The following is a 27,836-nucleotide window of genomic DNA, read 5'->3' as shown; positions in this document are numbered from 1 at the left end:
GCTTTCCCTCTCCTATCTTCTGTAGATTCAAATGGCAGGACTGGGGGCTGGGAGATCCACATGACTCACTCTCCTTGCCTTGTGCAAGTTCTTACTACTCCCAGTTGGGCATTTAGGTTAATTAGACATGAATGACAATGATGTGAGTGAACTTATCATAGTTAATGTAGCTATTAAGAATACATTTCCATGCAGCATCTGTACATAATTTGGATAAGGAAGCATAAAACCTGAAATATATCCTTTCTTAATTATTTTTCAAGCAAAAATGGAGAGCACCTTAGATTGAAGTGGAATTTTTACTATGATCCTGTCAATTGGGAGTAAGAGATTTATCTTGAACCCACACTCCAGATTTACTGTGACACATGACTCAGGTGTCCCCACGCAGAAATTTTTTCTAAATAAAAGTGGGATGAAAGCAAAAGCCAGAGATAGGTGAGTTACCAAGCCATGAACTCAGAGAATAAAAAAGCAAAAAGATTAGAATTGCAATCAAAAGATGAAAAGTGGAAGCAGGTAATAGGGAATCTTCAAATAAATTTTAAACAACTTCATTAGTCATCCTTTACTTTGGGTTGGTCAGATTACAGCTGGAGAGTAAAAACAGTATCAAAGGAATGACCATGTATTCCACTTTTGCTTTGAATTTTTAGATACTATACTGAATATTGCACATACTACATCCCATTTAACCCTTATAATCAACCTTTGAGAACGTAATGAAATGTTCTGCTCCCTACTACATGGAAGCTGAGACTTGCCGAAGGCTAAGCGGTGGGCAGTTGTAGAATTGAGGTTCTAATACAGATCTATTAGGACTCAAAAGCCTATTTTTTAAAGCTATTATGACATATATATTCCCTTTATGATGCTTACTTCTGGATCTTTTCTTTCAAAATGGACATAGACAAACTGGACAGAAGAGTGACCATAGTGGCAAAGGGTTCCAGGCCATTTCAGATGAGCAAGGGCTGAAGGCCTTGGGGATGGCTTAGATCAATCAAGAAGAAGGTGATAGCTATCTTCCAGATTTAAAAATATCCATATGGATGAGGACTGTGACTTCATTTACATGTGGGACTAGGATCTCCTGGGAAAATGAGTTTGTCCTAATGGGTTGGTGAGGGTGATTTCTAGAATATGTGGGACAGCCACTTGGTGGGGATCTTGTAGAGAGGATTGAATGGTTGTTTGGACGATACACACTTACAGTCCCTTCTAAGCCCTAAACAATATTAATCTAGGAAGTAGAATTGTAGAGCAGTTGTAAATCACATCCAGCTTATGACACATTTTCTTATACTACATATATAAAAGAAGTTGTTTTTTGTTTTTTTTTTTTGTTGTTGTTGTTTTTTTTTTTGTAATAGCCTGTCTTTCCAACTGGAAAGCAGCTATTTAGGGAATAAAAGCCTTGTCTAATTCTTCATCACTTCTAGATCCCTTGCCTGGGACACATGCATGCTGAAATGCTTGTTGAATGAATCAGTGAATGGTATATATAATTTTATAGTGAAATCTTGAGAACATGATGGGAGATCCTACCATCTAGCAATGAGAATTTTTTTTAGAAAACTTTTTTGAGGAAAAGTCTCTTATGGCTCATGTTTTCTGATAGGTAGCCTTTATTTATGGATGAACCAAGTGAGTCTGTAACTGGAGTAGCTCTAATCATTTTCATGGGGCTGAGAGTGACTCAAAGTTTCAAATAAGTAGGCTTTCCAAATAATGTATTTCCCACCTTATGGACATTCACCCAAATTCCTTCACTTTTGGACTTCTGAGCTATGGGGAGCAGTGTGGTGAATGTGATACCCATGTTCTGGGTCTCCCACTTAATTCTGGTGTGAGGCTGGATTTAGATCCTTAATAGAAATTTATTGTTAGATTCTAAGACAGTGATGGCCCATGGCATAATTAGGAAGTAAATGAAGTTTGACTTTAATACCTTCGAGGTGAACTTTTATTATTTATTTATTTATTTATTTATTTATTTATTTATTTATTTATTTATTAAAAGATTTTATTTATTTATTTGACAGAGAGAGAGACAGCCAGCCGAGAGAGGGAACACAAGCAGGGGGAGTGGGAGAGGAAGAAGCAGGCTCATAGCGGAGGAGCCTGATGTGGGGCTCGATCCCATAACGCCGGGATCACGCCCTGAGCAGAAGGCAGACGCTTAACCGCTGTGCCACCCAGGTGCCCCTCGAGCTGAACTTTTAACATGTCTCTCGTTATACTGTCTCAAGTTCTTCCCATCAGTCTTCATTCTTAAAGTTAAGGCATCAGGGACTGGTGTGAGGGGAAAGAGGTGATTAGGGTGGACTTCCTGGGATCCCCAAATCTCAGCAGTCTTCCTGCCCATGGTAAAGACTGTCTGGTCCTTTCATGGCGTTATTATAATTGCTTAGGGTAGGTGTAAGGAACAAATCCCTCCATCACAGAATCCTACAGTGTTGGTGCTTTTCATGATGGAGTGGCTATCTAATCTAAGTCCAGCAAAGTTAAGCGTCCTGCCTCAGGTCATTTGGAGTGTCATACAGATGAGTCTTCTTTTTTCAGTCCTGGGCTTATGTTTCTATACCACACAGCCACTTCCAAAAGTTCTTACTTAAATATTTGTTTCTTTTGTCACCATTATTCTGAATATAATGAAATCATTGTCCTTAAGACTCAGATTGTGGGGGTCTTTTGAACGGTTATGAAGAAATCGTGGTGCGCCTGGGTAGTGCAGTCGTTAAGCGTCTGCCTTCGGCTCAGGGCGTGATCCCAGCGTTCTGGGATCGAGCCCCACATCAGGCTCCTCCACTGGAAGCCTGCTTCTTCCTCTCCCACTCCCCCCGCTTGTATTCCCTCTCTCGCTGGCTGTCTCTCTCTGTCAAATAAATAAATAAAATCTTAAAAAAAAAAAAAATCTCATCCAGTTTCTGTCATCTGACTTTCCTGAAGTGTTCTTTCAGGCTGCGCATGGCTATCTTGAAGGCGTACGTTCTGCTATGACCACATTGTGACTTTCTTACATGGAGGACGTCAGCTTCTGTTATTGGTGACCTCATGCCATTGCTTAACAATTAAATTACTGAGAAAGCGAAGTTGTACAAAACAATATTAATAAAGAATGTTACAAATACTTAGAAGTCAGGATCGCAATCCCTATCCCCTCAGTCCCTGTGAGTCACATCCTCCTGACTTCAATGGTATAAGACAGAAAGGACTGTGACCCATAGATTGAGGCCAGATCAGAGGCTTTCTAAGTGTCATCTGAAGTAATGCAACCCCCCAGTTTTTTTCTTTCTTAACAAGAACTGTTGGGTTAGAGTTACCTCTCGGGATTATTGTGTATAATAATTAGCACATATCCATATCATATTTTGGGAAATATTGGAGGTTTTATATTATAAATGTCAGTTGATGATGCAGACTTCTTGGTTCACGTAGGGATGGGCACTTTGTTGAGTCATCGGAACTGTTTTATGCTCACTTTCCTTTCTTAGCACTCCTTTTCTCACCTGTTTTTCTTTCCTCGTTCTTTCTTTCTTCACTTAGTTTTCATTCTAGTGTACTAAAGCCTCTAGCTTCACAACTGGGAGAGAAGATTGTTCGTGTTTACCTCCTTAGCAATTATTGCAGAAGGTTTTAAAAATTTTTCAAATTTGATGCCTTTAGCCAGACATACATCACCTGTTCTATTATCAGACCTCCTTCCACGCCCTATTGTATGACACCAGAACTGCTCCTCTCATTTATATTACCAATATAGATTTTCTGCGTTCTGAAGTCCATGATCGCAGGCCTAGAATCACACGTTCTTCAACAAGCTAACCAAGGTCACAACTGAAACCTCTAACTTACATTCAGGTCTATTTTAACACTCCTTGAACCTTCTGTGATTCACCTCTGTTTTATGGTCATTTAAATTATTTAAAGCATTTCTTAGATGTTCTAAGAGTAAAAAAAGTGTTTCCACACTTAGAGGCTGGCATGATGCTGCAGCTGTAAGCAGTGATTCCAGGGAGGATGGTAAGAAAGGGAGCCAAGTTAGGCCATTTGGCTGTCTTTTCTTGCCTTTGGATATTATTTTTCTGTAGCTAAAACTTTGGAGTTTTCTATGTTTTTTTTTTTAAAGATTTATTTACCTCTTTTAGAGAGGGGGGAGGCCAGAGGGAGAGGGAGAGTCCTAAGCAGACTCCCTGCTGAACACGGAGCCTGGTGCAGGGCTCCATCCCATGACCCTGAGATCATGACCTGCGTGGAAATCAAGAGTTGGACGCTTAACTGGATGAGCCATCCAGGTGCCCCTATGTTTTGTTTTAGAAAGGAGCTGTGAAAGACTGAACTTACATTCTAGAATAGTGCTGATCAATAGAAATAGGGGCAATTTATATATATATATATATATATACATATATATATACCATATATATGTATATATATATAAAGACTATATATATACACATATATAGTATATATATCTATATTTATATATATATTTTTATGTTACCCACATTAAAAAAGGGTGAAATTAATTTTCACAATGTATCAGTGTCTTTTATTTACATTAGTACATCCAAAATATTATTGTTGCAACATGTGGCACTAGTCACAATTCAAGTGCTTGATAACCACATGTGGCCAGTGGCAACTGCATTGGACAGCATGGTTCTAGAATGAGAAAGAGCTACAAACGTCAGCATAAATAGCGTATGATAGAGAAATGAGCCCTTTGAATCCCAGCTCTGGCTGTTACTGTGTGGTGACTTTAAGGAAATTATTTTTCTGGGCCTTGGATTGCTTGTATGTAAAGTAGAGAATGAATAAATGTCTGGAGCGTTTTGACGTTTACAAGAGATACTGTACATGAAGTGTTTAGCACACGAGCTCTTGGTAAACTGTAGCTGTGAGTAGTATTAGATCCTACTGCAGAGTGTGGATGATATTTTTAAGTTTCTTCACAATGAGGACTGGATGAGAACTCTTAGCTTCAGGGGAAAAGGTGTTCACTTCCGTTTGGCATTGGTTTGGTTCTTCCTTGAGGTTCTCTGCATCCTCTGCTGTGCCCTGTGCTGTTTGCATTTTGCTCGCTCACTTCTCCCTTCAGAGCCTTGCTTGTTGTGTCCTGGCTGCCATTCTGATGTTTCCCCTTCAAGTTCTTGACATCCCTCATTCAGGATCCTTGCAATCAATCCTGATTTTACCCCCAATTCTATTTGCGATTCACTGTCTTGGCTTGATGCTCACTTTCTGGCACCAACGCTGGTTTTGTTCTTGCTCTGGCCCGGAACACAAACTAGGACAGATAACCCTGCTCACTGAATGCATGAGAAGTGTAGGCTCTCTAAAGATTTGGCGTCATTTTTAGTTTCGGCACCTAAGCTTGACCAGGAATTCCTTGTGGAATTTAATTTGGTAGCCCAAGCAAACTAATTTGAAGTGGTGTGTGAGTGCCAAATGTCATGATTTAATACAACTTCACTGGATGGTACCTGGAGTTTGATTGACGTGGGAATAATCAGTGTAAGAGAAATGGTAGGACTGGTGATGGTTTAGAATGTTGGGAGGATTGGGCCCATCCCAATGCCTCTTTGCTTGAAATGTTGCCCAGAGTCTGGGCGAAGGTGGGAGTACAGAGTGAGACTCCAGGAAGGGAGCTTCCTGCTGCTGAGTGATTATAAGAGTGCTAATTATGGTAAATGGCTAATTTTTTTTTTTGGTTGCATGTTGGATTTTTTTGTTTTGTTTTTAAATGCAAACAATCTAAACCCAAAGAAGCTTTCCAATCCAATCTTAAATGAATGGCCCAGAAAGCATAACAGAAAATAAACACGGCTATTTTCTTCAGAAAATTGTGAGGACAAAATACCAAGCAATGCAACCTTTGTCAACATCTGCACATGACGTAACTCCTCAGCCATTCAGGGAACTTGTGGGCAAATCACTTGTTTTTTTTGCAAGTCGTAAAGACAGAGAGTGAAACATCTGATCTTTGAAACAAGTGTCTCCTAAATTAGAGTTGTCCCCATCATTGGCAGTGTCAGGGCTGATATTACCCTCTTGGAAGACACGCAGACGGTTCCGAGTTGCACAGGGTGCGTTTCTCAGCAGTGACGGCAAAGGGGGTGCTAATTATGAGGGGCCTGGCTGGTTTCACTCTGCCCTATGGGGTCCCTACCGTCACCTAGTTTTAAGACCCAGTACAGTTCCTGCCTCTGTCACCGTTTTTCCTGATGCATATTCTTTCTTCTTTTAGTACATTTTTGTGTGTAGCACACATTTTGTAAGAATTAGGCATACCCCTGAGCTGGCTGCTCTCTAGTCGTCTTGACCAGCCTATAAAATCTTAATGTTATTTAAGGTGCCCCGTGATTACATTTTATCTTCCAATGAAATTGGAAGCTCCTCGAACACAGGGGCTGTTACTGACACCACTTGAACCCGCAGCCCTGCGCGGCAGGCATTCGTGGGTTATGTTGATCCCAGAGCACACCTCTGGGGAGAATGCTGTCTGTTCTCCGAGAGACAGAAGAGCCACAGCTTGTCAGCCACCTGAGGGCTTCGTTGGTTGTCATCAGCAACCTGCACTGAGTGGAAGTCAGGAGGGAGCAACCTTTCCAGCATTCTCCACTTGGTAATCTGTGTTCCTAACATATACTGATACGTAATACCAGTGCATAAGAGAGCGTTTCTTTTCATGCTGTGGATTGTACCCCTAAATTCCAAGAATGCTCTTGTTAGGATCCTGACAAGAGGGACTGTGTCCCGAGGGAGTGAAAGAGAAAAGAATATGAATGGGTCAGCATAACCAGCAGCCAACACACACGCATCCAGAAGAATGTTCGTGACTTTTTTGGGCACTTGTTTTGTATTGTATTGAAAACTACTTACACAGCTGAATTCCTCTGGTCAGAGATTTGTGTTAGGTATCCTTGTCCTTTCCCATAATCTCCTTTAATAATTCCTTGTTGAATAAATATACCCTTCTTACATGTTTAAAAGGCAGTAAGTATGTCAATTGTTCCTTTAAAGAAGCTAGAAAATTTTTCCTTAAGTAACTTCCTCTCAGGGAATATTTGAAACTTCGACCACTCTGTTTAAGATGGACTCAAATTTCCCACTTCAATTTTCTACAGTTTAGCAAGCCTTTTAATTTATGGAAAACTAGAAGCTGGTAGATGTTACCATGCTCAAATCCTCCTTCTGCCATTTTAGAAACACGTAGTGAGGGGTTTCCAATATCTTTATTATTCTTTGGTGCATTTGCTGTTTAATCCCTTCTCACTTGATTGTCTGTACCCCACTGGCTGCCTAACCTTTGTACCGTCCTGACCTGCTCATGCCTCCTGTCTTTGGGCGACCCTTTCCTCCCTCTCTCCTTCCCTCCTTTCCTTCCTTCCTTCCTCCTTCCTCCCTCCCTTCTTAACTTCCTCCCTCCCTCCCTCCCTCCCCTAAACATCTCCTCCTGGGGCTCAGAATCTTATCTAAAAACCCCCTCCTGGTCAGTTTTACTGGTGAGAAGGGTCTGTGCCTTACTTACCCTTGCATCCCGAGGCACTGTTGGGATGCTCTCAACTTGCATAATTTTTCTACCATTTTGGTAACTCACCTCCATTTTTGCAAACTAGAAAATAAAACCTTGAAAATGTTTTGACTTCAAGGTCAAAATGCTTGTTATAGTTTACAAATTTGTGACTGACTCCTTATCCTGTGCAGGGCCTTGGACGCCTTTCTCTCCAGATTTCCTGACATGTGGACGTCCTTTCTTGTGTCCATGGGATTACAAATTGTCATGTCTGGTAACTCTCTGACAGTGAAACGCAGGCTCCTTCATGCAAAACTTGCTTCCTGAAATTGTACTGTTGGATCACTCCACGATTCAAAATTACACTTCAGGCCTGAGAGTAAAATGACTTTGGGGAACAGTTATTATCAGTTTGGCTTAGATTTGCAAAGAAGGCAGCATTCTGATGATACAGTGAAATAAAAGGAGGGGAAAGACCATGAGATATTATCCAGTTCTCCCTCGTTCTCACATACACACAAAACTATGTTTATGTTGCTCTGTAAAGAGATTTCTCTAAATTTACGTGGAATAGATTGATGTTCTTTAATGATAGTGTCCTCAGTGGACTATCATTTGGTGTCATATTTTGGGTGTCTGGGCTGATGATTCTTGGCCGCCTTGAAGTCCTGGGACATCCTAGTTCCATATATCACTGGGCTTGACACTCAAAATCCTTAGAATCCATGTCGTTGTAGTTGAGTTTATGGCATCCTCATAACTTGCAGGCAGTGATATTTTCCCATGTGGTAGAATATAGGTGATTCGTCTGTATTTTCCAAGTAAAAATTCAGTGTTTAGAATAGTTATACTTTTTCTTGACAACTTATCAAAAACCAATTTCATCTGCAGTTACTCTGAATCAGGTAGTAGACTTTCTTTTTTAACAGGAAGATTAAAAGTAGTAAAGTGGATGTTAAGAACATGGCTACTGAACTTAGGCTTTCTCCATGTAGTCTCAGATGAATTGATAAAGCATTGCAAAAGAGAGAGATCTGGGGCCTGTGTGTGAGAGAGTGTGTCTGCGTGCCTGATGGCAATAGATAGATGTCAGAGGCATTTTGTTCAGGGGCTTAATAAAATGAGTATTTGCCTTTTGGTAATTTTCAAAAAGCTATTATCCCCTGTATATGAAAAAGGAATTCTGCATTATTCTTTGCTTTCATAAGTGAGGAAGACAGAAAGCCCTTTTTCTAATTAAAATCTCATTTTGTACTAATTTGATATAAAGAAAATTTTCCTGGAGACCTCCACAGTCTTTAATATACATAACAGTGAAGTGTCTGGTGATACTGAGGACTCCTGGTGATACTGATTCTGTACATTTATTTAGCACTTTGTGGTTTACATATTCATGTATGTACAATATCAAACTTGATCCTCATTGAAATAATATTAAGACCGTATTACCTTTTGAGAGGTTAAGCTAAGGATTTATTTTCTTTAATTTGTATCATTGTTATTATAGCTATTTATTACTCCAAATTGGTGTCTTGATACTAAGGTAATGGTAACATTGGGTTATTAAAGTATAGTTTCAAAAGAATTGACAATTTATTGCTTTTTCATTTCTGGCACTTCTCATGTAATTTCACGTAATTAGCACACTTATTAGAAGGCTTAGCAATGGCTTAGGCTTTTGAAGAACAATATGATCTCTTACTTTATGAGAAGATGAGAGGCTACCTTTTTAAGATGGTCATAAAATAGTTTTATTTCACTGTAGAAGTCTCACGTACTGCTGAATTAGGTACAGTAATTCTCTGTGAAGCAGAATAGTACTTCTAGGCTATATTCCTATATTTAACTAATTAATTGTTATGAAATGGAGAACCAAAAAATGAAAACAAAACACCCCAAACTCTTGAATGGCCAGTGGGTCCTAAATGTATAATTTCCTCTGACTTCTTTTTAGCACATATTTTATTTATTTATTCGACAGAGATAGAGACAGAATACAAGCAGGGGGAGTGGGAGAGGAAGAAGCAGGCTCATAGCGGAGGAGCCTGATGTGGGGCTCAATCCCATAACGCCGGGATCGCACCCTGAGCTGAAGGCAGACGCTTAAGCGCTGTGCCACCCAGGCGCCCCTTTAGCACCTATGTTTTAATGGAAACTTGTTAAAGGTATTACATTAAAAAATATGTTGTTTGGTAAACAAAATCAACATGGTGAATTTTTGTACTTTTTCAATGAATCAAAGATGAATTCAATGAAACATTGATTCAGTTACTGTTTAAGCATACTGAAAACATATCATTATAACTGGTTTTTCGTCTTATTCATTTCATGCCCAGGCCAATAGTTATAGTGTGATTCTTGCCAATGGAATTGAATCAGTCTACATTTTCATTTCAGATATATACTGTCAGTGGCTAGGAGGAATCACATAGCCCATGGGTTAATGTAATCTGGTTGAAAATTATAAAAATAGTAAGTTAGTTATTGAAGCATTTTCTTTGCGTTAAGTATGTTGCCTAGTTTATCTTGGTTGATCATCAATGGGACTAGTATTATTCTCACTTTATCTTGGAAAACTAAGGTTCTCGACTAAGTCTCTAAATTACTGCAAGAGCTTGTTTTTATAGCCCAGCACCTAGTATAGTCCCTGGGAGAGTAGGTGCTCAGTGAATATTCGATGATGGGAAGACACGTAATATGCTGAAGTACAAACTAGTAGGAGGCAGAGCCAAATTTTGAACTTAATCTAAAACCTCCCTATACTCCTAGCCTTCTACTCTGCCTCTTCAATACTTGAGTTTTGGAGGGAGTTTGTCCCATTGAGAAAAAACTGGTAGTATTTTTTATCCAAATGTCCAAATGTTTATACTGGAGATTGTTTACCTTTCACCTGGTATGGTGGCTAGAAAGCCAGGGGCCTCTTTGTGGGTGTTCTATCCTTAGAACATCACCATTAATTGCTAGAGTGCATTGATGCTTAAATTTATGTTGTTCTTTACCTTATTAATAATATAGTTGATATGGAAGGATGCTTTGAGGTTTCTACTTCTAACTTCTATGCTGTTGCGTCAGTTTTTTGTGTTCCAAAAGCATAGCTTTGAAGTTACAGAATCTTTAGTAATTTGATGATGGATCTTGGAAAAAATAGCAGGATTGCCAAAAGCTGAGCATTTTTCTCAGATCACTTAGGCTATTATTATTTCATTGTCTGAAAGGCAGAGAATTTAATGAGTGTAAATTACACTTGACTTTGTAGAGAAGAGCTTTTGCTCTTGAAGTTCCTCAGAAGTAAATATAAAAGTGAAGTTTTTGACTTCATGAGTGCGGTTGCATTTTTGACTCAACACGTAATAACTGACATGCAGATAAACTGTAGACATTTTAAATGAGTGTTTCTTAAAATTAGAGAGTAGCATGCAAATCAAGCAATTTCTCCAAGACTATTAAATTTGACATGAAAATGAAAATAACTCAGGGACTTTTTTTGGCATGATGGCTATTGGGTCTCAGGAAGAGAGGATTTATTAAATTTATTTTAAAATTATTTATTAGTGTCTACTATGAGCCAGTCACTGTTCTAGACCAAGTAGCTTGGAACACCATGGTGAGCAAGACAAAAGGTTCTTTAGATGGTACTTAGATGCTAGTAGTAGGAGTCAGAAAACATACAAATACATTATTACTGATAGTAATGTTCACTGAATGGTAATCAGTTGGGTGCTAAGCTATATGTGATAGTCAGGAAAGCCTCCTTGAAGGCTTTGAACAGAAATCTGAAGAACGAGAGGGACTTGCAGGCATTGTAAAGAACTTGAAAATTTGGGCATTTTTAGAAAGGAGGTGAGTGGGTCATGGTAAAGAGTTGAGATTTTATTCTGACTAGCAAACAGTACATTGGAAAATTTTAAGTGGGCAGTGGTAAGATTTGCATGTATAAAAAGAAAATGATGGCTCTGTATGTTATTAGGAGAAAAAGTTCTGTGATGGAAGGGTAGAAGCAGGGAGATCAGATAGGAGGCCAATGTGGGTAGTGAAGACCAGACTTGGGAAAGAATGCAGGTGGAAAAAAATGGATGGGTTTAATTTGTATTTAAGATGTTGAGCATTTGTGCTGAAATGTTGGAAATGGGGGTGAGGGAAAGAGGAATCATAGGTGACTTCTGAATATTTTTGTTGGCTGGATGGTGATACAATGGAGAATGGGAGAGGAATAGTATGTTGGGGAGAAGGATGGAGATGCATAACTCAATAAGTTTGTGATGTCTATTAGCCATCTAATTGGGGATGTGAAATTCTCAGTTGAACGTGAAAATCTGGCTCAGGTAAGATGTCAGGGTAGGAGGGAAATTTTGTGAATGAACAGAGCATTCTTATTAAAGCTGTGGCACTGGAGGAGATCATCTGGGGAGAAATTGTAGACAGAGAAGAAGGGTCTGGCACTTTAATAGCCATTCAGAGGTTATCCAAAATAGCAAATATTAGCAAAGTATCCTGAGAATGAGAGCCCAGTAAGGTAGTAGGAGAACCAAGAGTATGAGGGTTTTGGATTCTTCAGTCCCAGAAGAGGGAGAAATGTTTCCAAAAGGAGGAGCACTCCAGAAAATGAGGACAGCAGAGTTAATGGAAGCACAGGAGGTGGTTTCTGTGCTCTTTCATGAACTGAGCATCGATCGTGTGCCATGTCCAGCTTTGAACTGGCTGGGCAAATAGAAAGTAGTCATAGTATTGATATCTTATTTTAAGGTTGTGACAATTGGTCACTTTTAAATTGTAAAGTTGACATTCTATGTTTCCCAAGTTCTATAGTTTAACTAGACTTCTTAGATTGAATTATTTTGCAGTCAACATAGATTTAATAGGTTGCTAAGAGGCTGGATCATTCTTATACTACCATACCAGAAAAACATAGGTTCTTTAATGTGAATGCCCCATGGTTAAATCAATAGGTTGCATTTTAAGGAGTTTATCTGGCAGATTTGCAGAGCTCGAAGTGCTCCCCCCAGCCATAGCCAGGTGCTGTAAAAGTCCTAAAAGTATATTTGATAGAAATTGTACTGCTATCCTAGTCATGTGCAGTAAATAAGGAACATGTGATGTCTATGCATAAAAATATTCAAAGAAACAGAACCCATTCTCAGAAATGATATCAGGGCAGACCTGTGGCAGATTGTATAGCTGTATAATCATCATCTTTAACTGACATGGTCTAACAATCTGAAATTGTCTCTGGATGCTGTGGGAGACATAATGTAACAGAGTTGTGTGGATCTAAAATGTTCAGAACTGTACCTTCAATTCAACTTTAAATCCCATTCAGTTTTTTCCAATCTTAACTGAGAAAAATAATTAATTTTTATTGGCCAAGTACATGTGCTTTCTTCCAACAGCCTCTTGAGGAAATCAAGGTATTTTTCACTATAATCACATTGTGTCTTTTTTCTCCTCTAGGCGTTCTATATGTTTTTTTTTTTCCCCACAGTTAGCAAGTGTTAATAAAACTTAGAGAATGGGGACGCCTGGGTGGCTCAGTCAGTTAAGTGTCTGCCTTTGGCTCAGGTCATGATCCCAGGGTCCTGGGATTGAGTCCCGCATTGGGTTCCTTGCTCAACCGGGAGCCTGCTTCTCCCTTGGCCTGCCACTCCCCCTGCTTGTGTGCACTCTCTCTCTCTTTCTCTGACAAATAAATAAATAAAATCTTAAAAAGGAAAAACCCAACAACTTAGAGAATGTTTTTCATTTACAAAGGTGGAAGCAAGTTCAGCATTAGAATCATTCTACTTAGAAAACACTACCAGGGAAAAAGGATCAGTTAAGTAGACATATGTAGGCATATATTTTATGAAGATCATGGAAAAGTGATCAGCAGCTCTTTAAAAAAAAAATCTATCATACTTGTTAAAAGTAGATTAGTACCTGGTAATCACATCCACAACTCAAAATTCAGTACTGGGTGGCTAATTCAATGAAAAACTTGATGTAATCTTAGAGCCTTGGTGATGGAAACAAAGGGATGATATTAACTGCTCACTTGAAAATCCATTTATTGTTCAGAAACTAATGGATATCAAAGTCATGAAGTCATAGGAATAGACATTGGCTAATGTTACATATCACTTATATCTTAATTTAAAAAAAAGACATTTGCCTTTAGTTATAATTGGGGAAATGTAAATTAAGACCAAAAATGGATACCATTTTATACCCACTACAATGTCAAAAATATAGAAGCTTTCCTATATCAAACGTTTGCAAATGTGTAGAGTAATGGAAACTCACACAGTACTGCTAGAGGTGATGTAAATTTGGGCAGCCATTTTGAAAAATGACTTAGTATTATCTCGTAAAGTTAAATATGTTCCCTTTGACCACCAATTTCTTTCTCATGTATACATCCTAGAGAAAGTCTTAATGAATGAACCAGGAGACATGTATAAGATTATTTCTAGTTGTATTTACAATGACAAAAAAAATAAACTACAAACAAACCAAATGCCCATTGACAAGAAATGGATGAATGCATTGTGCTAAAACCACACAAGGGCTCATACAACTGTGAAAATGAATGTACTACCAGTTGGATGCAACAACACAAACATATCTTTTAAAATGTAATGTTGAGTGAATAAAGCAAGTTTAAGGAGATTACACACAGTATGATACTATATTTACAAAGCTCAGACCAAGCAAATTGAAATAATATATTGGTAAAGGATACATACATGTGTGCTGAAATTATTTTTTAAAAAAGGAAAGTTACTGGTTAGTTTTAGATAAAGAGAAGCAGGAGAGAGCTGGGAGGGAACACAAAATACTTAGTTTTAAGAATGGTGGTAATGTTTTTGTTCTTAAATTAGTGATGTGTTTAGCAGGTGGTGGTCCACATTTATTTTATCATGCTTTCTAACTATACATATTACCTATTTTTTATGTACCAAATAGTATAGAAAAGTAGTATCCCGTGAAATCAGTTATTATTGGGATCCTCTTGACTGACAGTAGAGTACTATCTAGGTTACCCTGTTCTAAGAAATTTCTATCAATATCCTCCATTTGCTGGTTAAATCACAACTATCTTGATGGCAAACAAAAGAAAAGAACATAGATAATACAAACAGCTACATTTCTCTTGGAAAGCTTAGCTTGTGTTCTGGGGTCTTTCAGAAGTCAGAATATCTGTTTAACATTTCGGTTGACAGGGCGTCATGTTGTTCAACGCCTGCTGAGCCCTTTCTCTTTCTTCATTCAATTTTAGAAATGCTGGCAAAATAAGAATAAAGAAAATTAAATTCTCTGCCAAAGGGCTCACCTGTAAGGTATAGGCAAATAGTGCAGAAGTACTAATTAAAACAAGCAGATTGAATCCCTGAGAACTGAAACCTCTCTAAGCACAGAGATTGTCAAGGGAAGAGCTTCCAGCATTTGAAGTGGCCTGGTGATATCAGGAACAATGATGTGAATGTGAATCTGAGTACTTGTCAAGTGCTGTGTGTTTAACTGAAGAGATAATTGTATGCAAGTCTTTGGGTTCCCTGGGCAGATGAAAAACATAGAGTTTGGTAGATTATTAAATATTTCATAATGTTTTTTACATTCACGAAAATATAATATAATTAGATCTTGGCTTAGTTTGTGTTTTTGACTGCCATTTTTAATTTTTTTCTTTCCAGAATTTTATTAACCCTCAACCCCAGAGTCATTACTTTCCTTATGCACTTCATACTTGTCTTTGGCCAAGTTTAAGGCTTTAATTGCTATAAAAAGAAGAGAAAAGTAAAATAAAAAACTGGTACCCAATTGCGTCCTCTGTGAACATAGATTTTAGGCACCATCATCTTGACCCACCAAAATTTGAGTTATATATCTTACCTCCCCTCCCTTTGGCCCTTCCTTTTCCTCCCATTTTTCCTCCCTCTCTCCCTTCTCTCTCTCCCCTCCCCTTTCCCCCTCCTCTGTCTCCCCTTTCTCTAATTGCTGCTTGGATTTGTGATCTTATGTCTTAAGAAATCCTTATTTACGAGACAATCCTTTTTTGGGGGGTGGGTAACTTCTTCATAAAACTAAACACCTGAGGAATTTGCATAAACTGTTTTTTAATACATTAGTTCCCAGGTTACATTCCACTTCTCACTAGAGTGCCTGGGCATGCAAGCTTTCATTCACTCATTCATCCAGTACGCACATGTATTAAGTACCTAGTATATGATAGTGCCCTGGAGAACTTCTAGAATACAGAGTTGAGAATAACACAGTCCCAGCCTCTGAAAAGTTTTTTTTTCTTTTTAATGAAGGGGTTACCTCAATTTATGATTTAGAAGTATGACCTGTTAAATATCTGAACTGTTGGAGTTATTTAAAATAAGCATGGTTGTCATTCTGGGGATATTGGCCTTTGTAATTTCCTCTCTTATTCTCTACTGTACTGTATTTGAGATGGCTTTGGAACCCTTGAGAAAATTCCAAGCATCAGGGCTTAAATGTGTTGTAGCATTTATTTGAAATAGCCAGGAAAGGGAAACAACATAAGTGTCTGTCAATGGATGAATGAATAAAGAATGGATAAAGATCTATTGTATATAATGAATAATATGCAATGAAATATTATTCAGCCATAAAAAGAAGGAAATCCTGCCTTTTGTGACAACATGGGTGAACTCTGAGGGCATTATGCTAAGTGAAATAAGTCAGACAGAGAAAAACAAATAGTCTGTGATCTCACTTAGATATGGAATCTAAAAAAGTGGAAGTCAAAGAAACAGAGTGAACTGGTGGTTTCCTGGAGCTGAGGGTGGGGGAAATGAGGAGATGCTGGTCAAAGTGTACAAATTTCCTGTTGTGTAACATAAGGTCAGGGATGTCATGTATAGCATAGTGATATAGTTAACAATACTGCATTACTTTTTTGAAAAATGCTAAGAGAGTAAATCTTCAATGTTCTCACCACACACATGAGAAAAGGTAATTATATGAAATGGTAGGTGTGTTAACTAACCTTATTGTGGTAATCATGTCTCAATATTCTCAGTATTTGCTTTGGATTTGTATTAGCAAAACTCGATATTTATATGTCGGATCATCACATTGTACACTTTAGCTTGTGCAGTGTTATGTATCAATTATATCTCAATGAAGCTGAAGTAAAAATCTAGCCACAAGAGCCTAGAAAGTCATTGGGTTAATTTTTATGAGGCCCGTTTTATTTTTCAAGTGTGTGAATAAGTAGATTACAGGAGGGCAAGTATGGAATGAAAATATTTGTCACTAACTTGTTGCTTTAAGGATGGTACCAAGTCATTGAGAATCTCTGATATGTCTTATTTTTCTTCTCTGATTAAAAAATATATTTATGATATCTTTCTATCTCACTAAATTCATAATTTCCCCTCCCCATAATCCTCTGGCGGGCTGGCCATCCATCCATCCATCCATCCATCCGTCCATCCATCCATCCATCTTTATTGCCTGCCTTTTGGATAACAGAAGTTGCAAATACAGTGCATATAAGGCATCTGTCTTTATGGAGCTTAGATTTTGCACTGTCTATGCTCCTTGTGTTCATACAGGGAAACTAAGATAAATTCTCTCCAAAGATAGTGAAGGTGGAAATTTTAAATTGTAGTAAACATGCCAAGAAAGAGGCCTGTTTATTTGGAAAATGTTATCAATAGGTAACCACATGTTAGTTGGTTTAATGATTGGGATTTTTTTCTGTACCCATATTTTATCAGTTCTAAAAGTAGTATCAATTTGACTTCAAATGCAGGATATGGATAAGAGACACATTCCTTTAAATATTCAAAAGAATACAGGATTGTTTTAGCTGTGAGCTTTGTGTTAAAAATAACAGAAACCATGCAGACAGTCCTTATTCTGAAACTTTAATAAATCAGGGAATTTTGTTGCCAGTCTATCACTCTTTTGTTAATAAGAACATGAAGTGTTACAGGCAAATAATCATGTTCATTTACAAATATCATTAGTAACTCAGGTAACTGACAAATGACTGCACGATACTTAGAGAAATGTTCTAGAAGTATTATTATATCTAGTTTTTAAATGTCTTTACTGTTTCTCTTTGTGCTTCTCAAAGTGCCACACTGTCTCTTTGCTGCTGGGCTGCATTTATAGCTATATCACTGAATACCTGATTTTTATTTTGGAGGAGATCCAATGCAAATATCCACATTAATGCAACACATGCAAAGGTCAGGAAGTCCAAAGTATGGTTCCCACAGCAACTGACCTTTGTTTCTCTGGAGCTTGGCAGTCTTTGCTTTCACTTTGTATTAGCAAAACTTTTCTATTTAATGATGTATGGTATGGTGCAGTTGTTATGGGAAATGTTATTTAGGAATTTCTGGTTTCCATTTAGAAAAATTTCAGTTTTGATGTTACAACAGTTTAGAGGCTATTTTATACTTCCCATATTCATGAAAAATAAAGGCAGCCACGGGAAAGTAAAAGTGAACACTTTTTTTCCTAAACAACTATCTAAGAGTAATTCATTTAGCTATCAAAACATCTTGAAACATGCAACTTATTTTGAGTATGTCTCTGTTTATATGAATACATAATAGCTGGATAATTTTGGACAAACTAAAATGTAGAAAATTTATTTTACATGAGATATTTTTGTGTACATGTTTATAAATGGAGTGATTTTATAAAATTCGAAACCAACAGAACCCACACAAAAATATGCTGTCTTTTTTCTGTTAAAATGGAAGAATTGTTTCTACTACTGCTAAAAGTCAGCCTATCCATCACGGTTGGGATCTTGTTTCCTGTCAAGGGCTTTGGTCCCACCATTTCCCCGTCTCCCCTCTGAATCATTCACTTCTCGCTGCCAGCAGATCATTCCCGTCAACCTACACACATTCTCCTGTATCTCCCCAACCCTGTGTCACCCCATTGTTACTACCCTCCTCCTGTATTTACTGTTGCCATTTCTTCATCTCTTCATCCCACTGCAGGGGGTCTTTTGTTCCTCCAGTACGCTGTAGCTACAGTTTGCAAGGTCACCCAGGCTTGCTTCCATGCTGCCATAGGTCATGGTTACTAGCTGGGTCCATGTTATTCAACTCCTGAGCAACAGTCAAAATTCTAGACTCACACTCTCCTTATTGACCCCTCCTCTAAGCCTCCTTACAAACACTACATAAACTCTTCTTCCTCTGATCCACCTGTCAAGTTCAGAGTACACCGGGGCTTGGTCTTCTATATGTACACTCTCATCCTGCATTAGGGGTGCCACATTTAGCAACTATGTAGTTGATATTTAGCAAATAAAAATATAGGAGGCCCAGTTAAATTTGAATTTCAGGTAACTTTTTTTTAGTGTAAGTTTTTCCCATGTAATACACACCCTGTCTATCTAACTATCCTTCTGTCTGTCTGTCTATCTATCCATCTATCCATCCACTTAACCATCCTGCCATCCCATAAACTATAGGGATATGCTTTAGTATAACTGTGTTCCATGCAATATTTGAGATATACTGTTCGAGACATACTTATACTAATGAATCATTATACTCATAAATTATTCATTGTATCTGAAACTCAAATTTAACTAGTGCCCTATATTTTATTTGTAATCCTATTCTGGGTAACCAGAACTCATCTGGTTACTTGGTATTAAGTAGGACCTATATGCCCTAGAATTTACCTCTCCCTAAGCTCCAGTTTTGTGCTCTCAATTTCATAAGTAACATCTTTTAACATCTTGGATATCTGTGGTCTCAATATGTCCAAGAGACAATTATTCATTTCTACCCCCTCTCCATCTTACTAATGACATCACTATTTTTTTTACCATCGTCTCATCAAATCTTTGGATAAATCCCAAGATGTATATATTGAAAACAGCTATACGTACTTTTGTTTATCTTCACTGATACCTTCTTAGGTCAAGCCATCATGATAACTTACCTGGACCATGGCACCAGGTTCCTAACTGTTCCTTCTGTTTCTACTACATCCACTGCTGACAACTTTTCTTTTCTTTCTTTTTTTTTTTTAAGAGAGAGAGAGAGACAAAAGGGGAGGGGAGGAGTGGGAGAAGAGGGAGAGACAGAATCTTAAGTGGAGCCCAACATGGAGCTCGATCTCATGACCTTGAGATTATGACCTGGGCTGAAATCAATAGTCGGATGTTTAACTGACAGAGCCACCCGGGTCCTCCTACCTCTGACAACTCTTTATCCATGCAAAAATGCTTTTAAAGCGATCCCTAAAAAATGTCAATCAGATCATGTCATTTTCCCTGTTGTTTCAAAGCATCTACTTCCACTTGACAATGACTTCTCACTTCACTTTGAATAAACCCAAATTCTTTATCATAACCAACAAGGCCCCCGTGATCTAACAGTTGCCGGTACCATTCTTTGTACTCATGCTTACCTCCTCCAGCCACACTGCCTTCTCTCTATTTCACTATTTGTGTTCCTTTATGTTTCCCAGAATATACTTTTTCCTCTTTCTTCTCATGGCTGGTTCCTTTGGCTAATATCATCACTAATATCTTTGTCATTATTTTACCTAATATTGCTTTATAATCTCCATCCCCCCCCATCACTCTTTATCACATGACTCTGTTTTCTTTTTCTCCATTGATCAATACTTGAAATTGTCACATTGGTTTATCTGGGTATTCATTAATTTTCTGTCTCCCGGAACATAAATTCCATGAGGAGCAGGACCTTGGTTTTTTTTGTTGATTATTTTATCTACGGTTTCCATGATAGAACATAATAGGTACTCATATTCATTGACATTTGAATTAGTGGTTTTCTTCACTAAATGTGAGCCACAATGTATCACGAAAATTCCAGCATATTCCCCTTCCATGGATTTGAAGATAGGTGTAAGATAAAAATATTTCCACTGTATTTTTCCCCTCACTGGCACTTATACTATGATGTTGAATTGGATATGCTGGTGAAAAAAACAGCAATCAGCACCAGTGAAAACACCGAAAATGGTTTCATCTGCTGGTATGAGCTGGCTCTGTCCCTGGGGAGAAGCCTGACATATTACAGCCAGTCAGGATCTTGCAACGTATTGTCTTTCAAAGTCAAATTTCAGCCTGTCAAGAGGTGGAGAAAATGATTTGTGACCTGAAGAGATGGTAGATTAATATTTTTGAAAAACTGTGCACTAAACCCCCCGTAGCTACTTGTTCGTTCCACTATTAAGACCTTCCTCCCTCTGGTATAGGAAATGCTTTGCACGAAACAGCCTCTTTGCTTTGTATATAGACATTTCCCCTGCCCCAAGATGGGGTTTCCCAGTGAGGTGTAACATTCATTAGCCCCTTTTGGACAATGCGGTTGCTGAAACAGACTTGTGTCTATCTCACAGCTTCATTTCGAGTCAGACTGCACTGGATGTCTGGGGGAAACTGTGATGTATGAAGCAGAAAGAAGATTGATTTTCTACAAGGTACCTTGTACCTGGAGTAATGAGAATGGCAAATTACTTGCTCACTGAGCAAACATGACAGGAATGTCACGGAGCGAATTTATATTTATGCAAACACATTAGGGTCACATAGGTGGGAATTCCACAAAGTGACCTTATCTGTAGAAGTTATCCCTCAAAATCACCACCTTACACTGGGAAGGCTCCACTCAGCAAAAGTGGAGTAATGCTGCTTAAAAAACAAATACTTCTAATGAATAATGTAATGCTCATGGTACAGTAAGAAATAGGATAAATTGTGATGCCATTTTAAAATGAGACTCTTCAACTCACAGGCTATTTCTGGTGTTCATCTTGGACTTTGTGGCAGTGGGACATAAAATATCTACTTTAATAGAGTCAAAGAAATGGAGTGATTTATCCTAGTCATTGTGGGCCTTTAGAACCTCTCATTTGGTAATGGAAAAAAATCAGTCGTAGATGGGGAAGCAGATAATTTTTCTATGTTTAGGCACTCCAATGCATAGAGAGCACAAAGCTTCTCAGAACATTTGAGGCGGACAAAAAAATTTAAAGTCTTTAAGTGACAGAAGGAAATGGTGGTAATATTCATTTTTAAACATTTCAAGATTTCCAACATACGGGTTTACACAATCCACTTTAAAAAGCGCTGCTAATGCTTTTAGCTTTAAATTATTAAAAGGCCATTAAAATGACAATGATTTTGTTAGTGAATTTAAAAGTCTGCTGATTTTAGCAAGTAGTCCTAGATTTATAATAATTTTTTCTTGTTTGATATTCATTTGTTGATCATTATTTTTTGAGACCCTGCTTTGTGCCCGGCGCTATGTTAAGTGTCAGGCACAGAAGGATCAAAGGCATCATCTGGCTTCTCAAGCAGCACGTTCCCAGGTTCTCAGGTTGTCAGGTAAAATAAATCTAGAGAGAATGAACTTTGTGAAGCCTAGTTGTGCGGACTGCTTCTTGGGGAACAGGGCAGAGCACGACATCCTAAAAAAAGTGTTACTTATCTGCTTTTGCCCCCTCTGGTCTCCAGAGTAGTGATTGGAGTACTCACTGGGGTCCAGTTTGTCTAGAGGTTCAGAAACAACAAATGGTGACATCCTTTAACTTAGTACCTCATGGCACAACAGAGTGCGTGTGTGTTTTACGTGTCATGTATGATCCTGCATGTTTTGTCTGTGTGAGCTGATAACGCTGCGGCTCCTAGCTGGTGACCCATGAGCCCAGGGGAGCATGAGATGACGTAACTTTGCCAAGGTCGCACAGGCAGTGAGCGGTCAAGGCCGACCTGCTGTGGACACCTCTGGTATATAGCATCCCATGACCTCAGGGGAGTTTAACCTACTGAATCTACATTTTGGAATAAGTAATAGACTCTGAAATTTACCATATGACTAAGACATGTTTATGTGCAACCCCAAGTGGTTAGACTGGAACTCAGGATTCATTCCTCGGACGGATGTAGTCACTAAGATTTTGGTAATACACCTTGGTCCACTGTGAAATTCTCTTCCTTTCGGTTCTTTTGATCCTCCTTGGTATTCATTCACACTATTCTTGCCTCATGCCATTGTGTGTTGGATTGCTGCATTCTTGCTTAGGGCCCCTAATTTTTATTCTAAGAGTCCTTTTATCCACTTGATCTTCTAAAGTGCAGTCTCTCACTGAATTTCTAACAAAGACTGCATCCTTTAAAAGCTTTGAAAAATGCGAGTTGTTATATATACTTGTTATGCTCACTTCGCCTGCTTGCTTTCTTTGTAGGAGGATGTGGCAATGATTGCTTCCTTCTAGTTTGGGCGATCTTTTCCATGGGGTGTGTTCTTCTCTAGGTTGCAATTAATATTGCAGTTTACTTTTGGTGGGAAGAGTCCTGATTAGAGCCAGAGCTCATGGCATCCTGCCCGTTTGTCAGAAACATGGATACCTCCTGGCTTTAATGGCTTAGGGACATTCTGGGTCCATCATGTCATCTCCCTGCCTATTGAGTGAACTACACTAATAATGCAGAATAGCTAACACTTAAGGGTTTTCTGTATGTCAGGTGCCAATCTAAGGGCTTTATGTCTTAACTAATTTAATAATAAGGCTAACCGTATTACGTGGGAAGAATTACTTTCCCCGTTTAACAGAGAAAGGACTTTTGCACAGGTAGGAAGCTGCCAAGGCAGACCCGAGTGCTCCAAACCGCCCTACTAAACAGTGACTAATGTGCAGGAGGCAAATCCAGCTTGTGCTGGGGACTGGCAGAGATGCCTTCTTGGAAGAGTTAATAGTTGATTTCAACATGGCACTGATTTTTCCATTTGGTCTTCTCTATGACCTTTCTAGTTATTTGTTAGATGTGGCAGCTCCCCCAGATAATATTTTCTTGTTGAGCCTTTATTATGAGTGAGGCCCTATTGTAATTCAGTCCTCACAAGTCTTTAAAAAAGGCATCTGTATTTCCACCCGCTTCATAGTTGAAGAAATGAAAGCTCTTGCTCATTTTGTCCAATGGCCCCAAGTTGGTCAATGTCAAAACTATGGTTTGATTGACCAGTGTGATGTGAATCCCATGGTATTGGGTCATATCTCCTTAAATTTCTTATTCCAGGTGCTAGGGTTGAGCCTAATTACTGGAGGAAGGTCTGAGCCTAAAGGAGTTGGGGAGACAGATTCTGGCTTTGGAAAAATGCTTTCTTGTATTTCAAAGGAAGACCTTACCCATATCCTTTCGCAAATGTTAACCAATTATTTGTCATAACTATAGGGGTTATTTCTGGATTTAGGTGCATTCCACGAGTTGTACTTACTAGGTTCCTTTCTGATTGGGTCTTAAGAAAGAGTGAAGACAGTATTTCTAGACATACTGTCTTCCTTCCATAGGAATAAACATTCTGAAAGGAGAGAAGAATCCTTTATATCAATATATCCAAAACTGCTCTTTATTATTAGGGGCCATTGTGCAGTTGTCAGCATACAATCACCTTCTTAAATACACTTTAATATAGTGATCAGTTTTTATTCCTCATACCTTAAGACAGAAAGAGTTAATCCAGAATCAGGTGAACAGCGAAGGTGAACTAGGCAGAAGGCACTCGCTTCCCACGTAATTCACAAATTGGGAAATGCCCCCCAGTACGTGAACACTTAATTGTGTTACCATCTTCACTTGGTGTTTGTACAGTGGTGGCGTCAGCAGGTGGTGTCAGGGGCTTGTGAATGTGGTTATTATTATACAGTGCTTGGCATAGAACTAAAGAAGAGGGGGGAAGGAGCAGTGCTGCCCTTCGCCCTGGCATCGTGTCGTTGTTCCTCCTTTGTGCAAACTGGCACTAATGGGAAAGCCAGAAACTCTTTCTATGCTCTTCATCTGGTGCATAACATGTCCACTACCATTGCTTTAGGTGATCAGGTAGAAGGAACAAGGACCTTATAGTCAGGTGCTGGATGTGGGTCCTAAAGCTACCCCTTCTGGGTGTGTCCCTATTGAGAGAGTCACTCCACCATTCTTGGTTTCCTTATTTTTGGAATAGATTGCTTGAGATTTAATTCTTATTACTACTCCATTCTGTAGACTTTGGGGTGAAGCCAAATGAGACTGCTTGCCTTACCTACTCCTTGCATGTTTCCAGTCACATGTCTTTCCCCGGACTGTTCCCTTGATTTGGTGTGCCATTCTTATCTCTGCTTATTAAACTCTTACCCATATTTCAAGGTTTAGTCCAATTATTTCCTACTTCGGAGCCAGGCTTAATACACATTGAGGACATTCTAGTGTCAGAAGGAGTGAGGGTGCTTCACATATATCGTCTAATGTAATTACCAAAATTGTAGAGTAACTGATATTCAGTTAAATCTGTTTATTCTATCCTGAGTTTTTTTTCAAAAGGATTTGAGAAGGCAAGAAAGGTAGTAGTGTTTTGTCATTTTATTTTTTTTAAATAGGAAAACTGCCTTGAAATAATTTGCTTTGGTTCATATACCAGACTTGGGTGAGCACATAATCAGAATCTAACTCAAAATGTTGGCTACTGGTCTGGCACTTAGTTTTATTTGTCAAATTTTTCTGAATGAACCTTTGACCCCCAAGTTGGGTGTACTCTCTAAACCATTATAATCCTTCCATGCATCATTCTCTACTTACACGATCTTACAAATCTCATTTCTGCTCTATTATGAGTCTTCGAAGGATGGAAGGCATTGGGGCTTGCTGATCTTGGTATCACTTACAATGCCCCCCATAGGGCCTTGCATAAAATAAGCATTTAATAATAGCTATTTTAGATGAATATATAGTATTTCCCCAAGCCAAATTTTGAGTAGGCAGCTGCATTTCCCTTAAGTTTTTCTGATAGCAAGTGTGTCTGTGCTGACTGCTTAATAATTACTATGTACTGATGACGCATGTATAGTAAACAGTACTTTGACTATGTGATTTTAGGCTGTGTCTGTCTGAATTTAATTAAGATAGGCTATTATGTTCTTTTCTTCATGAAAATTAATGGAAAACAAGCAATGCATTATCATAAACTTATTTATAATCCTTTATTAGCTGAAGGATGAATTATTGTGTTTACTATGTTATTGTCAAACCTTAAATTAAGAATTTACAACTTTAGTCAGAGCATAGGCTCCGTGTGTGCAAAGATCTTGCCTATCGTTTTCACAGCTATAGATGTGAAATAAATAGTTAGTGAATGCTTAAAAATATTTGTTGAATGGTGGGTGAAGTTGTAGTTTTCAGTGGATGATAAACCTTTTTTTACCCTTTGGATAACATATTTAGGTTGTAAGGCACTTTCACATAGGTTATCTCTTTTGATCGTCACAGCAACTGAATGAGGTAGTTAAGGCAAGTATTATTACCTTCATTTAACAAAAAAGGCAACTGAGGCTCAAAGAGATTAAAATGACTCCAGAAATCACCTACCTAACAGTAGCTGGTGACCAACGCTTGAATCTAAGTACTTCTACTGAAAATCCTGCATTCTTTCTGTGTTTTCATGTAGAATAGAAAGTTGACAAGCGTAACTACATTAGATAGAATTTTAAGGTGTTTTCTGGAAAGCTGTATGTAATAAACTGAAATGGCTTTGGCATCTGAAAGATGGTATCAATGTTACTGATTCTGGTGAAAGAGTCTGAATTTGAGATAGTTCTGAATTGTCCCTTGAGGCTTAGACTAGGAAGGAAACTAAGTACAGCCACTTTATTTTCCATTTACTTCCTTGGCCTCTATTTTCCAGCTTGTGTGAACCATAAGCTATTTAAGGCTTCACATTTTTACCAAAATCTTCTAAATATCCTTTTGTACTCTGTAGTTTTTGTTCCTACCAGCTGAAAAGAACCAGCTGACTTCTTTGGTATTTTTATACCTTGTGCTTTATTGTTTTCCTCCAGTGTTTTCTACCCGATGCCAAAGTGCAGATGCTGTGATTGCTACTTCTAGTTCAAGACATCTGCTTTTCAGTAGGTCCTTTTCTTTCTTTCATTCCCGATTATAATCTTTATGTGCCACTGCTAAAGTATAGAGTCAGATCTTGTCCTTGCATGAATGAATACTCTGTTTTTAGCCTCTGGATTCTTGCATGGAATGAAAACCAAATTTTAAGATGCATTCCAAATGAAACATCTTCAAAGGACTTTAAAATATTCCTATAAGCTCAGTTGTTTGATAAAAAACCATTCATTTGAAGTCTGTAAATCTAGGCACAACTTTAAATTAGGGATAATCAAGAAGCACAGGGAAAGTAACTAATTGGTTTAAGGTTATTTTTGTCTTTATATGCTCCCTTCCTGTTTTGTTTTTTTTCTGATTCAAGTCAAACAAAATTTATATAACGTATGACTAGAAAGTGCTTTCGGCTCTATAACCTTCCCAGAAAAATGATGGCTTAGATCAGAAGCTACATACTGGCTGCTCAAGGGCTGTATTTGGCATGCAGAGTGTTCTTAAAGTGGAATTAATTGAGAGCATTTAAAAATCGAGAGATTTCATATATAGTTCTGGATTCCTGGATCTTCATAAGAAATGGGAGGGTATGACAGAACAAAGCTCACATTTCCATATATCACCAATGGACTGGAGGTGGTTTCTGGAGGTGAATTAGAGGCTGAGATTGATCCGTCATTTCACTTCCTTACTTTACTGCTCCAATTGGCCCCATCATAGATCTATATACAGCTTTCTTTTGCCTGCCTTCCTTCTTTCCTTCCTTCCTTCCTTCCTTCCTTCCTTCCTTCCTTCCTTCCCCTCCCTTCCTTTCCTTTCCTTTCCTTTCCTTTCCTTTCCTTTCCTTTCCTTTCCTTTCCTTTCCATTCCATTTCCTTCCTTCCTTCCTTCCTTCCTTCCTTCCTTCCTTCCTTCCTTCCTTCCTTTTCCCTCACCCTTCCTTCCTTCCACCCCCACAGGCCCTCCCTCCCTCCACCCAGTATTATTTTGGTAAATAGTTCACTAAATTTATTTCCAGACCTGGATAATTTGCATCTTTTTGAGGATTTAAAAAAACCTATGGTCAGGGTACCTTTTTTAGAAGCCCAAAAAAGAAATATAGTAGGATTTAGTTTAAAGCATTCCATTTTAAAGCATAGAAAATATGACATTAATAACATTGTTTTCATTGTCATTCTTTTAATGGAAACAATCTTGGACCTAGAAGACCTGGTTTTCAGTTTTGGCTCTGCCACTTACTAACTTTGACCTTGAACAAGTCATTTAACTTCTCTGAGTTTGTTTCCTCATCTCTGCCAGGTAATTATTTCTGCCAGCCGCATGGTCATGTGTATCAAATGTGATCATGGATGTGAAAGTTCTTAGTACACCATATGGCACTATGCAAGGGTGAGATATTTTATGGGGAAGCAGAGCTAGCATATGGTTTCTCAAAAT

At 38.4% G+C, this 27,836-nt stretch overlaps 1 protein-coding gene across 3 annotated transcripts in view; it reads left to right on the top strand.

The window, feature by feature from the left end:
• TAFA2 (TAFA chemokine like family member 2) overlaps positions 1 to 27,836 on the top strand; it is a 465,665-nt gene that overhangs the window by 268,446 nt on the left and 169,383 nt on the right. The window contains exon 1 of one of the 3 annotated variants that reach the window (XM_034644337.1): positions 16,443 to 16,474. The exons of the other annotated variants lie outside the window; for them this stretch is intronic. The gene's annotated coding sequence lies outside the window, so the exon portion shown is untranslated. Of the gene's footprint in view, positions 1 to 16,442; positions 16,475 to 27,836 lie in introns of those variants that run through there. 3 annotated transcript variants of the gene reach the window in all.

This window comes from Ailuropoda melanoleuca, chromosome 15, assembly GCF_002007445.2.
Source record: "Ailuropoda melanoleuca isolate Jingjing chromosome 15, ASM200744v2, whole genome shotgun sequence".
Classification (NCBI taxonomy): Eukaryota; Metazoa; Chordata; class Mammalia; order Carnivora; family Ursidae; genus Ailuropoda; species Ailuropoda melanoleuca.
Note: the sequence above shows the minus strand (reverse complement) of the source record. Positions and strands in the feature narration are given on the sequence as shown.